Source organism: Bombina bombina, chromosome 1, assembly GCF_027579735.1.
Source record: "Bombina bombina isolate aBomBom1 chromosome 1, aBomBom1.pri, whole genome shotgun sequence".
NCBI classification, from domain to species: domain Eukaryota; kingdom Metazoa; phylum Chordata; class Amphibia; order Anura; family Bombinatoridae; genus Bombina; species Bombina bombina.
Window position 1 is genome coordinate 957,992,697 of NC_069499.1, and position 8,593 is coordinate 958,001,289.

Consider the following 8,593-nt stretch of genomic DNA (forward strand, 5'->3'; position numbering starts at 1 on the left):
CTATTTAATAGCTACCTAGTTAAAATAATTACCCAATTACCTGTAAAATAAATCCATAAATCCTAACCTAAGTTACAAATACACCTACACTATCAATAAATTAAATAAACTACAAAAATCTATCTAAAAATACAATTAAATAAACTAAACTAAATTACAAAAAAAAACAAACACTAAATTACAAAAAATAAAAAAAAGATTACAAGATTTTTAAGCTAATTACACCTATTCTAAGCCCCCTAATAAAATAATAAAGCCCCCCAAAATAAAAAAAAATCCCTACCCTATTCTAAATTAAAAAAAGTTCAAAGCTCTTTTACCTTACCAGCCCTTAAAAGGGCCTTTTGTGGGGGCATGCCCCAAAGAAAGCTGCTCTTTTGCCTGAAAAAAAAACACAATACCACCCCCCAACATTACAACCTACCACCCACATACCCCTAATCTAACCCAAACCCCCCTTAAATAAACCTAACACTACCCCCCTGAAGATCTCCCTACCTTGTCTTCACCACACCGGGCCGAACTCCTCATCCGATCCGGGCGATGTCTTTATCCAAGCGGCAGCAAAGTCTTCTTCCATCCGGCAGCATCTTCCATCAAACGGCATCTTCAATCTTCATTCTTCGCTCCTCCGACGCGGAGCATCCATCCCGGCCGACGACTGAACGACGAATGAGGTACCTTTAAATGACGTCATCCAAGATGGCGTCCGTCAAATTCCGATTGGCTGATAGGATTCTATCAGCCAATCGGAATTAAGGTAGAAAAATCAGCCAATCAGATTCAAGTTCAATCCGATTGGCTGAACCAATCAGCCAATCAGATTGCACTTGAATCTGATTGGCTGATTCAATCAGCCAATCAGATTTTTCTACCTTAATTCCGATTGGCTGATAGAATCCTATCAGCCAATCGGAATTCGACGGACGCCATCTTGGATGACATCATTTAAAGGTACCTCATTCGTCGTTCAGTCGTCGGCCGGGATGGATGCTCCGCGTCGGAGGAGCGAAGAATGAAGATTGAAGATGCCGCTTGATGGAAGATGGTGCCGGATGGAAGAAGACTTTGCTGCCGCTTGGATAAAGACATCGCCTGGATGAAGACTTTTTCTTTGCCGCTTGGATAAAGACATCGCCCGGATCGGATGAGGAGTTCGGCCCGGTGTGGTGAAGACAAGGTAGGGAGATCTTCAGGGGGGTAGTGTTAGGTTTATTTAAGGGGGGTTTGGGTTAGATTAGGGGTATGTGGGTGGTGGTTGTAATGTTGGGGGGTGGTATTGTGTTTTTTTTTCAGGCAAAAGAGCAGTTTTCTTTGGGGCATGCCCCCACAAAAGGCCCTTTTAAGGGCTTGTAAGGTAAAAGAGCTTTGAACTTTTTTTAATTTAGAATAGGGTAGGGAATTTTTTTTATTTTGGGGGGCTTTATTATTTTATTAGGGGGCTTAGAATAGGTGTAATTAGCTTAAAAATCGTGTAATCTTTTTTTTATTTTTTGTAATTTAGTGGGGGTTTTTTTTGTAATTTAGTTTAGTTTATTTAATTGTATTTTTAGATAGATATTTATAGTTTATTTAATTTATTGATAGTGTAGGTGTATTTGTAACTTAGGTTAGGATTTATTTTACAGGTAATTGGGTAATTATTTTAACTAGGTAGCTATTAAATAGTTAATAACTATTTAACAGCTATTGTACCTAGTTAAAATAATTAACAATTTACCTGTAAAATAAATATAAACCCTAACATAGCTACAATGTAATTATTAATTATATTGTAGCTATCTTAGGGTTTATTTCATAGGTAAGTATTTAGATTTAAATAGGAATATTTTAGTTTATAATATGAATTAGATTTATTTAATAAGAATTTAGTTAGGGGTGATAGGGTTAGATAGAGTTAATATAGTTAATATAAATACTATAGTAACTATATTAACTATATTAACCCTAATATAATTAGGGTTAATATAGTTAATATATATAATGTAATAACTATATTAACTATAATATACTTAGGGTTAATATAGATAATATAGCTGGCGGCGGGGTAGGTAGATTAAATTAGGGGTTAATAATTTTAATATTGATGGCGGCGTTGTAAGGGGCTTACATTAGGGGTTAATACCATTAATATAGGTGGCGGCGGTGTAGGGAGGGCAGGTTATAGGGCAAAAGAGCTGTTAACTTTGGGGCAAAGCCCCGCAAAAGGCCCTTTTAAGGGCTGGTAATAGAGCTTATTACTTTATGGATATTAGATTAGGGGTTAATAATATTAATATAGCTGGCGGCGGTGTAAGGGGTCAGATTAGGGGATAGATCAGGTAGATGGCGGCGGTTTTAGGGGTTCACATTAGGGGATAGATCAGTTAGATGGTGGCGGTTTTAGGGGCTCACATTAGGGGATAGATCAGGTAGATGGTGGCTGTTTTAGGGGCTCACATTAGGGGATAGATCAGTTAGATGGTGGCGGTTTTAGGGGCTCACAGTAGGGGTAGATCAGTTAGATGGTGGCGGTTTTTGGGGCTCACAGTAGGGGGTTAGTTTATGTAGATGACGGCGGTTTAGGGGTTAAATACTTTATTAGGGATTGCAGCGGGGGATCGCGGTTGACAGGTAGATAGACATTGCGCATGCGTTAGGTGTTAGGTTTTATTTAGCAGATCGCGGTTGACAGGTAGATAGACATTGCACATGCGTTAGGTGTTAGGTTTATTTAGCAGCTAGTTTAGGGAGTTACGGGGCTCCAATAGTCAGCGTAAGGCTTCTTACGGCTTCTTTTTGTGGCGAGGTGAAAATGGAGTAAGATTTCTCCATTTTCGCCACGTAAGTCCTTACGCTGTATATTGGATACCAAACTGCGCGGGTTTGGTATACCTGCCTATGGCCCAAAAAACTACGGGCGACGGCAGAAATATACACGCGTAACTTCTAGGTTACGCCGTATATGTGATACCAAACCAGCGCAAATATTGGTGTCGCCAGCTTTTGCGGGCGACGATTTTTATCGGATCGAGCCCTAGGTCGTCAATACTCCAGTAACCCGCTTGCTTGCTCTTCTGCAAAGTGTCCCTGGAATTTTTTTTTAAATGTTGGCAACTATGAAAGGATGGTAAACAGTCTGCTTCTTTGTTGTAATAAAAAGAACTAAGCAGTTGCTTTTCATAGAAATCATTGCATTATGTATTATTAATCTATTTAAATTGATTTTACCTTTTATTTTTTACACTACATCTGTGCTTCCTTTTTTTGAGGACGATTTATCAAGCTGAGGCGGACAGGGAGGCATATATGCGGCCCTGTCTGCCACAGTCTGCTGCTCGCCTCTGGTGGGCTGAATTCCCGGAATTCAGCATTGCACACAAGTGCTACTTTGCGCTCAAATGCAATCCTGCCCGCGCACAGCCAATCACACACAGGCAGGAGCTGTCAATCTCCCTGGTCGAACAAGATTGGGGAGTTTGAATTTCGCCACCTAATAGGTGGCGAAGAGTTTAGAAAAGCAGCAGGTCTGATGACCGCTACTTGTTAAATAAGGCGTGCAGCCGTAGTGGGTCAAAAGGCTTGCAAAGCCTTTGATAAATCAACCCCCTTTATCTTAAAGGGACACTGAACCCAAATTTTTCTTTTGTGATTCAGATAGAGCATGCAATTTTAAGCAACTTTCTAATTTACTCCTATTATCAATTTTTCTTCATTCTCTTGCTTTCTTTATTTTAAAAAGAAGGCATCTAAACTATTTTTTTTGTTTCAGGACCATGGAAAGCACTTGTTTATTGGTGGGTGAATTTATCCACCAATCAGCAAGAACAACAGTGTGTTCACCAAAAATGGGCCGGCATCTAAACTTACATTCTTGCATTTCAAATAAAGATACCAAGAGAATGAAGAACATTTGATAATAGGAGTAAATTAGAAAGTTGCCTAAAATTGCATGCTGTATCTGAATCAAGAAAGAAAAAATTTGGGTTCAGTGTCCCTTTAACCTGATGTCATAAAACTTCTAGGCTAGTGAATAGACTAAATAACAGGGAGTCAGATTTGCTTATGCCCAAAACTGACAGAGTGAAAATGTAGTTTTTGGAAATCCTCCGCTCTTAAAACACTGGAGGCAGAGGCTACACTTAAAATTTCTAAATGCTGATTTTGCCAGAAAACAAGTAAGTTATTTGTTGTTTTTTTACACAATATTTTCCTTTTTATATTTACTTTAACATTCTTTTTACCAAAGGAGCACTGTTTAATATTCATTTAACCAGGGTGTCACAGTCAGAATTAGCACTCACAGTGTGATAATATTTAAAAGCGTTCATTCAGCTTTCAGTAAAATCTCACTGTTAAAAGTTTTATCATACATTATGTAATAGCTCCATACATATAATTTTAGGTAACGCTATATTTAGACCAATGTTAAGTTATCATTAACCACTTAATGACCGTGATGCACCCTGTATGTCGCTGACCACTAAGGGATTGTAATGCTATAATCGTGGAGACCATGCTTTTAGTCCCTCGAGACCTCGCTACTGAAAACGGCTCCCCCATTGAAAGATCAGTGACGTACAAGGTACGTTGCTGGTCATTAAGGGGAAAATAATGTCACTAAACTGTCAAGTATTTGATTTCTTGAGGAATGTGTAAGTCTCCTAAAAGCAGCACACGCATATGGATATCATTGATCTAGATCAGTTTTGTGATTTAATTCAATAAAGCTTAGTCATGAAAAAAACATGGAAGTATTATTTTTATATCGTATACGATAATTAATAGACTTACTGATGTTGTTCATTGGGTCATAAAAATCAATGTCGAATTCCCCATAAAATATTAAATTATATATGGGTAATAAATATTTGCTGCCAAAGAGAACCAAAATACAGTAAATTGACAATTATTCTTAGGTGTAATAATTTATATGTCAGACATTCTATATTCCACAAATCTGTTATAATTAATAATATGTAAACTCGAGACAGAGTAAGGTGTTCTACTATTTATATTTTTATGTAAGAAAATATTTAACGGCTCATATATTTCTAACTACAGGGGCCAACTCATTTGTCATTGACTACAATTGAACACTCTTAGTAAAAGAGCTAATCCTTGTCCTGTTTGCTTTTTTTAACGTCCCTTTAAACAGGCCTTTATTAAAGGGACAGTCAAGTATAAATTAAACTTTCATTATTCAGATAGGACTTTTAATTTTAATTGACTTTCCAATTTACTTTTATCATCAAATTTGCTTTTTTCTCTTGGTATTCTTAGTTTAAACTAAACTTAGGCAGACTCATATGCTAATTTCTAAGCCTTTGAGGGCTGCCTCTTATCACATGCTTTTTAAATCTCTTTTCAACACAAAGAGACAGAAAGTACACGTGGGCTATATAGATAACACTGTGTTCAGGCACAGAAAGTTATTTAAGATCTAGCACAATACAATGCTAAATTTAAGACAATAGATAATAAACAGTCACAGTCATGGGATCAGGGGGCTGGAAGAAGGTTCCTAGATATAAGGTAATCACAGAGGTAAAAAGTATATTAATATAACTGTGTTGGTTATGCAAAACTGGGGAATGAGTAATAAAGGGATTATCTATCTTTTAAAACAATAACAATTCTATGGTTGACTGTCCCTTTAACATCAGTACTGAGTGCCAAGGACAGACTGAACCCAGCTGTGATGCAACACACATGTCTGGATTGCATAACTAGGGGAAAGGTGACAGGCTGTTCCCATCTCCTGTAATAGGGAATACTGGAAAGTTACAGAGTACAGAGCTCTCTGTCTTTTACAGTTACACAGGGCTCTTTCTGACATCCAATAAAAGACAAATCCAACAGTGTGTCCTAATGAGCAAACACATTTCAAATTGTCTAAAAGGGTAAGAACTACAAAATGTGTGTTAAACATATGTCATAACAAAAAACTTTGGCCTACAAAATAAACTTTCGTTTGACCCTGCAGCACAATTATATACAAATTGTATTACTTAGTCAGATGGTAGTTTGTATAAAAAGGAGTTAAAGAAACAGTACAATTTATATTTATTGCAATTTTTTTAAATGGGGGGGGGGGGGGGCAAAAAAAAGTAGGTTTTTTACCTTTCATTCTTGTGTAGGCTTGTTATAGTACATTCGGTCAGTGGTGGGAGTTTTCCTATCAGCTGTTGAGCATTTATATTGCACTGTCAGCCAGATTAAATAATATATAATAAAATGTATGCTTACCTGATAAGATACAAGGTAATCACAGAGGTAACAAGTATATTAATATAATGTGTTGGTTATGCAAATTTGGGGAATGGGTTATAAAGGGATTATCTATCTTTTTAAACAATAACAATTCTGGAGTAGACTGTCTCTTTAAGAAGTTTCAAACAATTTTGAAAATCTTCATCCACAGAGTTTTCTGAGATTTGCTCAGACAAATTTTCACATTAAAGGACAGATGCAACTGCTACAGAAACAATGCTTTCTACAAAAAGGCCTTTTACTGAAAGGTTACCTGAAAGACGTACTATCCAAGGGAATAGAATAGGTTGTTTGACTAAAGCAAAATAGCACCATCCCCCATTTGAAAAGTTTCCCAAAGTTCTACTTTAGAAGCTGGGAAAGGAAACATCCTATTAAATTGAGAGGACTGATTAAAAGAAATACCAGATTTGGTTCACTCTGAAAATTATTTTAATGGCCTCAGGAACAGGAAAAAAAACTATTGCGACTGCAGAAGGTTTAAAAATCAAATCCATTTGTTTGGAAGGTTTTTCCTCAGATGATTTAGGGTCTTGGACGCCTAAAGAACATAAAACCTTTTTAAAGGGACAGTACAGTATACTGAAAAATAGTTTTTCCCTTAATGTGTTTACAATTGCTTTTTTTACGAACTGCAGAGTAAAAAAAAACATAAAAATTAGCTTTTTAAGTTTTTTTTGTGTATATTAAAGCTCTGATTTTGTGTTTTGAAGCCACAACCTAATAAAATAGGTTGACCTTGTAGGTATAATCAAATCTCATTACTGTATCACATTGTGTAAATATACATGTTTCTTTATCTTATATCTTCCATGAAACAATCCCCAGTACTTGGAGAGAACAATGGAAAATCAACATTGTATTACCTTATCTCTGCTATATCCCACTGGGAGTGTAATTTCTTCTGCTGGCTGTGTTTACAAAGCTTATCTATAGCTTGGACCTGCAGCCACAAACTTTCAGCATAGGTGGGGATACCACATGGTAAATCAACTATTTCAAATGCCGATATAAGGGTAAAGGAGCTACTTGTAAACAATTTAATACACTCCAGCAGGTAAAGTGGGAATAAATTAAAGGGGAGAACATTTTTGAGTAAACTGTCCCTTTAAGCAAATAACTAAAATGTTCAAGCGCAACATTAAAGAGTTAGATTTTGTGTCCTGGTCAGTAAAAGACTTCTGATCATCATACAAAACTCACCTTCAGAAAACAACCTGAGGTGTCTGAGTCTGAAAACTATAAGGGCATCCTAAGGTGTTCTGATCTCGGATGATACAGAAGAACCTGATAATGTAACTTTATGATGACTTTTGTGCATACTTAGCCGCCACAACTACAGAGCGCACAAACCTTTAAATCATGGAACAAAATCTAAAGCACCCCCTTGTATTGAGGAAACAGAGATAGGATAGATTCCTTTAGAGGCATACGCAGCATTAGACTGTTAGAATGCTTACAGACACAGTCTAGTCAAAATTAAACTTTCATGATTAAACAACTTTCAAATTTACTTTGATCATCAAATTTGATTTTCTTTTTTGGTATTCTTTGTTTAAAGCTAAACCTAGGTAGGCTTATAAACTGATTTCTAAACCATTTAAACCCGCCTCTTATATCAGTGCATTTTGACAGTTTTTCACAGTTAGACAGTGCTAGTTCATGTGTGTCATATAGATAACATTGTGCCCACTCCCATGGAGGAATTTAGGAGTCTGCACTGATTGGCATGTCTGTCAAAAGCACTGAGGTAAGGGGCAGTCTGCAGAGGTTTAGATACAAGGTAATCACAGAGGTAATACGTGTATTAATATCACAGTGTTGGTTATGTAAAACTGGGGAATGGGTAATAAAGGGATTATCTATCTTTTAAAAACAATAACATTTTTCAAGTAGACTGTCCCTGTAATGTTAAAAATGTCTTACCCTTCAGCAATAAGACATATGAAAAATGGCAATTGCGCTCAGAAACAAAGAAGCAGTTGACGAATTTAAAAAAAAGAGAATGAAAACTGCCCATTTACAAACTGTAACTGCTGTTCTAAGTCAGTGCTCAAAAACATAAAATACACAGAGACCCCCCCTCACATTGACAATTAAATCAATTTTAATGTGTATATAATAGAGAGTATACGTTGCATTATGGTGTAACTCACAGGTGAATTAACTGAATAATAAATAACAGCTATTACCACATAATCAAATTTCCATAATTACTAGACAAAGTATGACATTTCTAAGTAATAAAGGTGGAATTAGTCTGATACACGTGTATGTCCCCTGGCTATGATGTACCTCAGAATAATATACTTGCTAATAGCCTGCTGGCTGTGTAAGTGCA